This window comes from Cupressus sempervirens, chromosome 5 (assembly GCF_028749045.1).
Source record: "Cupressus sempervirens isolate cs-2001-9-10 chromosome 5, ASM2874904v1, whole genome shotgun sequence".
Taxonomy (NCBI): Eukaryota; Viridiplantae; Streptophyta; class Pinopsida; order Cupressales; family Cupressaceae; genus Cupressus; species Cupressus sempervirens.
Genome location: NC_143122.1, coordinates 629,485,382 through 629,493,775, shown reverse-complemented (window position 1 = coordinate 629,493,775; position 8,394 = coordinate 629,485,382).

Genomic DNA, 8,394 nt, shown 5'->3' with positions numbered 1-8,394 from the left:
TCATCTTCTACCTCTCTTTCATTTCTTCTTCTCTTTTCTATCCTTTTTCCCTAGGAATTGGGGTAAAACCTAATAGATCATAATTAAAGCTCCTATTTTCATGGTGAAAAGCTTGAGGTGGATATATTTTCCCCTAGGTCCTTCCTTTCCATCCATCTTTCCACTAGCAATCTGATCCTAACACCAAAATAAAATATTCTAAGAATCTAGGCATGATTCCTAATTTTAGGACCTATTTTGGGGTCCCCAGATTGTCCCTAAGGTTTGTGCCCCTAATGTGTTAAGCCAATTTGGGGCACACTGTGCCCCTAATAGGGCCCTATATTGGCCCTTTTTCTCTGAGTCTTGTATTTTGACGTTTGGGTACAAACTCCTATGCCAGTCATCCTACGGGAGTTAGTTGATTTAGATCTCTATATAAACCCTTCTATTTTCTCCATTTCTCATCCAAATTAATCCACAATCATACATACATGATCATATCATGGTATTCACATGTTCAAGCTCTCAAGTGCTCTCGCATTCAAATTTCAAACCTTCAAGCATTCTTTCTTTGAAGATCAAGGATTCAAGTACTCAAGAAATGTAAGGAGTTTATCTAGCAAGATTTCTTCAAGATCCTTTGATACATCTATTCATCTTCATCTTCTTGGTCCAAATTCATTGGTGAAGACAAGCACATTGGATTTTATTCTGGAGATCTAGCTTTGTGAGGTGAAATTGTACATTTACTTTACATTTGTGTTATTTCAATCATTTCAATGCAAGGTTGATTCCTAAACTAGGGTTTGACTAAGGCACTCTCCTCATCAACAAAAAAAACCATTTTTTTTATTGTAGGTTGTGGATCTTGGATTGATGAACAGGTTGTAGATTGGAGTACCATTTTCAACCTTCTTTGAAACTACATAAATAGAATCAACATTGGACACATTCAATCAATGTCGCATTGTGCCCTTGATACACTAGTTCGCCCCTAATACTCTAATTCGCCCCAAACAGATCATTGAAATATTTTGGGGTTTTTTCTGTCACATATTTTCAGGGTAAGATTTGAAGGTTTCCTCTCATTTTGACCACTACAACAAGCAGAAAACATACATTAAAGGTGATTTCTTGTTCCCTCCTTTGTCAATTAATCATATATTTATCTATCATATATACATTTACTAAGGGTTTTTAAGGGTTTTGGCTATGTTTCCCCTATTCTTCTAGATTTAGTTTGCATTAGTGCTCCTAGTTAACTTGGTTAGCATTAATCTGACTAGACCTAGCCTTTAGAATTTGGATTGAAAGGTTTCTATCCCTTAACTACCCCTTTATATGTCACACACTCATAATACAACATAATTAAACACACGATGTATGTAGGTTATGTGTTGAACTTAAATTTAAGCCCTTGATTCATATTTCCCATGCTACTTTCATTGGTGAACCCAACTACGTCAACTCTTTCTCTTGTGGTGTTAGATTATCCTTTGCATTTTGTGGCACATTTTGGTTGTGTGTTCACCGTTATTAGTGAACCCATCTACTGATGTTTCTTCTTTTGGAGTTAGATCCTTTCATCTTTATTATTGTTCATTGCATGCTTTCACATTCTATTAGTTTGGAGTTAATAACATAAGGGTCTTCTTTCCTTGTTTGGTTTATGAGCTTTATTACTTAAAGTCCTACCTATAGTATTCTCATTACATTTAATTTTGTTAGACTATCCAAGAAGTTGGCATCATTGATATTGGGTCTCTCTTTCCTTTACATGCACATATGTTAAATCTCATCTATGGGCTATGCATAACAATTTTCCAAAGTCCCATTTATGAGTAATGCATCCTTTCTAAACCTTACCATGGTGATATTTAGAATGTTGATCTATGGGTGGGTCTTGTGATGGGTTGACTAGCAAGTTACCACCCCATTAGACTATTTCAATGTCATATTTTGTAGTAGCTTCTTTGTTTATTCATTGTAGGGTGGGCACTCTACTATGCGATATAATCACCCCTTTTCTTTTCTTTTCTTTTAAGTCAACGATCTCTCTCTCATTATAATTTTGGGTTAGCAAAGTCTCAAACCCTTGGGGGCTTGATTATTTCTCTCCCACATCTTAATAAGAGTATCCTATACCATGCACTCTACTTTACCAAGAGTTTGGATCAAGTCCATCCTCTCACTGAATTGGGGGCTAAATGTATCATCTTAAATTAGAAGCACTCCAATGTAACAAAATTTTAGCACCTATTTAATATGAGATCATAATGTTCTCCCTCTATTTCATTTCTTCTTCCCTTTTATGTCCTTTCCCTTAAGTGAAATTGGGGTGAAACCTAATAAATCCTCTTTAAAGCTCCTATTTTCATGGTGTAAATCTTGAGGTAGGATCTATCTTCCCTGAGATCCTTCCTTTCTATCCATCTTTTCAATTGGTATATGATCCTAGTACCAAAATAGGGTTCTCTCTGTATTTGAGCATGATTTATGGACTCTAAGGCCTATTTTGGGGTCCCCAAATTGTCCCTGAGATTTGTACCCCTGGAAATCAGGAGAATAATTTTCCCCTAATGTGTCAAGGGTGTACTCTAATCGGGGGCATATTGTACCCTTGATAGGGCCCTATCTTGGCTCTTTTTTTCTCTTGGTCCCGTATTTCGACAATCAAGTACAAACTCCTATATCAGCCAACTTGTGGGAGTTAATTTATTTTGATCTCTATATAAACCCTTCTATTTTCTCCATTTCTCATCCATGATAATTGACAGTCATCATATCCTAGCATTCACGTGTTCAAGATCACAAGTGCTCTCGCATTCAAGTTTTAAGTATTCAAGCATCCATTCAAGCATTCTTTCATTGAAGATCAAGGATTCAAGCACTCAATCAATTGAAGGATTTTATCTAGCAAGATATTCTTCAAGATCCTTTAGTAAATATTCTACATCTAGTCATCTTCATCTTCTTGGCCCAAATCTATTGGTGAAAACAAGAACATTGCATTCAATTCCAGAGATCTAGCTTTGCAGTGAGGTGAATTTGTACATTTACTTTGCATTCATGCTATTTCAATCATTTCAATTCAAGGTTAATTCCTAAGTTGAGGTTTGGCTGATGCAAACCCCCCATCAACAACAAAAACCCTTTTTATTACTCATTTCATATCTTTGATTGACGAACAGGTTGCAAGTTAGAGTATCCTTTCCAACCTTCTTCAAAACTACTAAAATAGACTCAGCATCAGACATAATCAATGAGGGTCACATTGTGCCCCCCATGCATTAGTTTGCTACTAATGCTCTAGTTTTCCTTTGACAGGTAACTAATATATTTCTAGGTTTTGTCCATCGTAGAGTTTCAAGCTCACATCAAAAGGTTTCCTCTCATTTTAACCACTACAGCAAGCAAAAAATATACATTAAAGGTGAGTTTTTGTTCCCTCCTTTGTTAATTCAGCATATCTTTATCTAGCATATACATACACTCTTAAGGGTTTTTTAGGGTTTCGACTATCTTCCCCCTATTCTTATAGATCTAGTTTGCATCAGTGCTCTTGGTTCACTTGATTAGCATTAATCTCACTAGACCTAGCTCTTTAGAATTGGGATTGAAAGGTTCATATCTCTTATCTACCCCTTTCTATGTCACATTCTCATAATACAATACAACTAAACACACAATATATGTGGGTTATGTGTTGAACTTAGGTTTTTTCCCTTGTTCATATTTCCCATGCTACACACTAAATTAGGTGTGACCCTAAGTGTTTAGAAAGTGCCCACACCTAATGTTAACACAGTGTAAGCAATGCCGATGATATTCAAGGATAGGGTGGAAGTCTGACCTTTTTTGCTAAGTAGAATATTTTTTAGCAAAATATCCATATTTATTTGATCAATTCTAGTGCTTCATGCAATATAGTTCCTTTATCTATTTCACAAAGGTTAGGAGTTACCCCCCATCCCACCAATCAAGTGGTAATACATCTTGACAATACTAAAGAAAAGGTCATTGGTGTACTAAAGAATGTGCACATTCAATTGACTACATACCCTCAGATACAAGACGTCATCAATATATTTATGTGGTAGTGGTATGCTCCTCAACAAGGAGTGGACTAAGTGTGTAAGAGCATGGTTTTCTATAGACTTCACCCATCTTTGGTTGTCTTGGACGGGACTTAACAACTAGATTAAGATTTATGTTGAGATAAAGTTGAAAAAGATGATCATGGAGTACAGTGATCCAAATGTAGTGTTGTTCCTTCAATCCAACTTGGGATCATACAAATTTTTGGCATTCGATATGCAAGAGATAGGGGTGTCCAACGATAGCCCTATGGCAGGATTGCAAGAATTATCCCAACATGAGAAGATTTTTGCACAATTTATGAACATGACTACTAACTTGCAATACCTCTAGTAAACATTTTCTACTCATGGAATATTTTTTACTAGACCATGTAATTTATTTGGAATTCAAGTAAACAAGTTGTCATGATGTTTTTGCCAGAGTGCTGATTTAGTTAACCAACTTGTAGCCTCCCCCTCGAAAGTTGCACTAGAGGCATTTTTCAAGAGGCATTATTCAACATGAATCCTAATGCACTAGGTGTATCCAATTAACTCCTAGGTAATCATATTATTCAAGATGTTGGGCAGTGTCACAAAACCAAACATGTTGTAACATTTTGGGATAAATAATACAAGGGGGATGTTTTCCCTATGGAAGAAAAAATAAAGTTAGACAATCCTCTAACTAAGGAAGAACCTAATGCTTCATATAATGATATTCTTCAAACGGCAGCACATTATCATCTAGTCCTGAAGGCTTGATTACCATTCACAGGTGGTGTCACTTTATGAAAGGTTAGGATTGGGTCTTGATGGTGGTGCATCCAAAATTTGATACTTCCAAGATCCTTGAATTTATTGAGGAGATCAATGATAAATAACATAGCCATTAATAACCAATTTTGAAAGCTACATTAAGTGATATACCTGAACCACCAAAGGTCAAGATGGAATGGGTACCAAAGAAAAAATCTTTTAAAGACCAAATAAAAGAGAAGGTCAAACCTAAGAGAAACAAGAAGAAAACTAAAGTGTCTAAAGATGATGGAATATGGACCCTCAAATTTGATGGTTCTAAGTGCAAGCAAGGAGCCAGGGCTAGGGTAGAGTTAATCAATACAAGGGTTTAATCTCATTACATTACACACCACTTGCAATTCATATGTACCAACAACATGTGGCTAAATATGAAACCCTCGTGCAAGGTCTTTTGTTTTCTTTGGAGAAAAATGCAAAATTCCTCGTGGTGAAAGAGGATTCACAACTACTGGTCAGATAAGTCGAGGCAATTTACTTGTCGATAGAAGATTACTCACTTATTGAAAAATAGTATGGGTTTGATAGATGACTTTGATGCATTCAACTTCAAGTCAATCCCTAAAAGAAATAATTTAGTTGTAGATGTACTCGTTGTTTTAGAAAGTGCACTATAGCTCATGGAGAGAATGAAACTCAAAGGGTTCTTCATTGAATTAGCGCAAGCTCTATCCATCCCAAATAACATTACAAAGTTTTAGGTCTTTTAGGATGATTACCATATATTAGAATTCATTATGTGCAGTGGCCTATTCAAAGGGAAGAGGATTGACAATAAACCTAAAGGTGTTGAAGATGAAGATGAGAGTGGGAGTGAAGATCAGGATGGGGTTGTAAATCTAAAAACTAACACCACCCCCTGAGGAATGGTGGAACTAGAGTGGATCTTTCATAGAGATGAATCCACATGACAAAGGAGGACTCCAAAAGATGAAGGTAGTGATGAGTGCAAGTCATAATTTTTAAGCACCAAAGGAGATCTAGAATTGGTTAAAATTGGGAAATAATGATTCCTTAAGGGGTCATTTGGTTGCTAGCATTAGAAAATGTTGCACTTGCCTTGTATCAAGAATTTTTCAGATGCTGGATTTGTTAATTTGGAATTGGAATTTCTTGAGAAGGAAAAATGAAAATGAAAATTTATTTCAATTCCAATTCCACTTCTTTCTAGGTGGAATTAACAAATCCACAGTTCAGACCAAATTGGGTATTCAAAACTCGCATTCTAATTCAAGTTTGACGCATCCAAACTAAGGATTAAAAAAAATTAGAAATTATTCTTAACGATTTGGATTCAATTTTAGCAAAGAAATAAACCCTAATGTTATCTTTATATTGTGTTATTTTAATCCCTAAAAGTATTTCATCTTAGCAATCATGGATATCTCAAATTCATCTTTCATCTCATTAGAAAACGTATTACTTGCCTCATCATTACCTCCAAAAATGATATCATCGACAAATACTTCAATGATTATTAAATCATATGAATTAGTTCTCAAACACATATTACTATCTGCATTAGCATTGTTAAATCCCAAACTCAACAAATGTTTATCTACTCTAGCATATCAGGATCTAGAAGCTTGCTTTAATCCATAGAGTGCCTTCTTTGGCTTTCTTACCATGTCTTTCTCTTTTTTTAATGGAATTTATTAGGTTGTTCAATGTAGAATTCATATTAGAGCTCTTCATTCAATAAAGTTGGTTCAACATCCATCTGATCTATTATAAAAAAATTGTTAGATCCATAAGCCAAAAATAATCTTAAAGCCTCTAATCTTGATATTGGGGAAAATATTTCTTCAAAGTCTATATCTTCCTATTATTAATAGCTCATACATACCATTCTTGCTTTGTTTCTCACAACCTCACCTTTCCCATTCATTTTGTTCCATAAAACACTGTTTACCTATAACATTATTATATTTAGGTCTAGGGATTAGTTCCCATGTATTATTCTTTTCAATCTTCTCAAGATCTTCTTTCATTTTATTTATCCAAAATTCATCCTTACACACTTCATCAATAGTCTTAGGTTCAATGTGTGAAACCAAGAAAATTTCAGCTCCTACCTTTCCTCTTATCATTACTCCTCTGCTACCATCACCAATGATCTAATTATTAGGATGGTTCCTTGCAACATACTTAGGTGTCCTTTTCTCTTCTCTAGGTTCTTAAATCTATACATGTATTCCATCATCCATTTCAAAGATTGACGCTTTCTTTGTATGTTGATTTTGTATTGGTTTCTAACTTGTAGTAGCCTAATTTGAATCCTTATCATAGTCATATTCAAATATTCTCTCTTGTACCAGAAATCCCTCATCAAGTCTCTAATTATAAAACCTATAATTCTTACTCTTAGTAGAATATCTAAGGAATATACCTTCATTACTTCTAGGACCAAATTTCCTTGTATCGTCTTCTCTTTTGATATAACATTTGCTTCCAAAAATATTGAAACATTTAATAGTAGGTATGTGACCAAATCATAATTCATTAGGTGTTTATGTGACCAAATCATAATTCATTAGGTGTTTTACATATTCCTCTTGTAATTTTAACCCTATTCATGGTGTATATTGTAGTATTAACTCTTCTCTCCAATGGACATGTGATATGTTTCCTTCAAGCAACATCTCCCTTGTTGCTTCACTCACTATTTTGTTTCTATTTTATTCTTTTTTGTGATGTCTCTTGCTTTCTTCTTCTTTTGTTGTACTTGTTCTTTTTTAGACACCGTTTGGTGCTATGTTTGTCTGCTTTCTTCTTGGTGTAAGTTTCCAGTCCCATAGACCCATGTTGTGGTCTTTTGTTGGACATGAATAAAATTATCTATCTTATCTTATCTTATCTACTACTCCATTCTATTGTGGTGTTTTAGGTGATGAAACTTATCTATGAATTCCATTGTCCTCACAATATGAATTGAATTGATTGGATGTATATCATCCATCTCTATCAAACCTTAAATAGTTTGTCCTTAATCCTAATTCATTCTCGACTTTTTCTTTGAAAATATCATACTTGTCAAAAGCTTCATATTTCTCTCTCAAAAAGGCAACCCACGTCATCTTAGTGAAATTGTCAATGAAAAGAATAAAGTACCTTTCACCATAGAATGTTCTTCTCTTTGGACATCCACACATATCTCTATGAACAATCTCCAACTTTTATGAAGTATTGAACATTTTTCTCTGCAATGTATTCATTTTCTATTTTTTTATTACACATTCCTTAAACATCATATTAGAAGGTTTCACAATATTAGGAAGATCTCGAACAGAATTAGACTTACTAACCTTCACTATATTATCACAATTTATATAAAAATTTATTATAAACTATAACCAACTATCATCAACTTTTAGCAACCAAATAACTTATCTCAATAGGATTCAACTAAAATGTTTTACCTCTTGTTATTTTTCATGTGGAAATCTCATTCACATTCTTATCCTTTATAAACATTGATTATTAGTAGATTACAGATGATAGCCCTTGTCTACAA